An 884-nucleotide genomic window follows, 5' to 3' on the forward strand; every position below is an offset into this window, starting at 1 on the left:
AGATTCAAGAACGACACGCCTGAAGAATTCCCCATCCGAACTGGGTCCGCCAAGGTGATGTCGCCTCCCCGATCTTGTTCAATGCAGTGATATACTCAATCATGAGGAGAGCTTTTAAGGACAAGCAAGGAGTCAAATACGGCATTGATGGTTACGCAACCGACCTGGCGTTTGCAGATGACAGCGCCATACTGGCTGACACAGATGCAGAGGCTAATGACACCTTCAATGACATCTCTAGATTTGCTGATCCATTCGGCCTGAAGATCAACATTGATAAAACCAAGGTGCTCACCACTGATGGATCGCAGGCAAACATATTCCTTGAGGGGATTAAAATCGAACATGTGCAAAATTTTAAGTACTTAGGATCTATGGTTCAGGAGAAAAAAATTGCAGCAGTTGCAGAAGTTCAGTGCCGAATCGGCCAAACAGCAGCAGTGTTTGCATCGCTTAAGTGGTGCTTGTGGAAGAAGGCCAATATCACGATCGCGACCAAGATGCGTCTTTTCCGGTCCCTAATCATTCCGATCCTACTACATGGATCAGAGACTTGGACCCATCTGAGGATAGAAATCAACAAACTGGAGACCTTTCAAATGCAATGCCTCAGGCAAATCTTGGGCGTATCCTGGCTTGACCGTCTCCAGAATGAAACTGTAAATCAACAATACGGCAAAACGGAAAAGACGCTTACAGTGGTTTGGGCATGTGTCAAATGGACATTGCTCGACTGCCATGCAAACTACTTTGTCGCCAACGACCACCAATGTGGAAAGTACAGCAGCGTATGAGCTAAGTCGTCGTCTTGGGCACAGCGCCAGCTAAGAAAAAAAATGAAAAAAATATACATTTATATATTATATGTACAGTATCTCACAGAA

The sequence above is a fragment of the Sinocyclocheilus grahami genome, unplaced genomic scaffold (genome assembly GCF_001515645.1).
Source record: "Sinocyclocheilus grahami isolate Dianchi unplaced genomic scaffold, SAMN03320097.WGS_v1.1 scaffold620.1, whole genome shotgun sequence".
Classification (NCBI taxonomy): domain Eukaryota; kingdom Metazoa; phylum Chordata; class Actinopteri; order Cypriniformes; family Cyprinidae; genus Sinocyclocheilus; species Sinocyclocheilus grahami.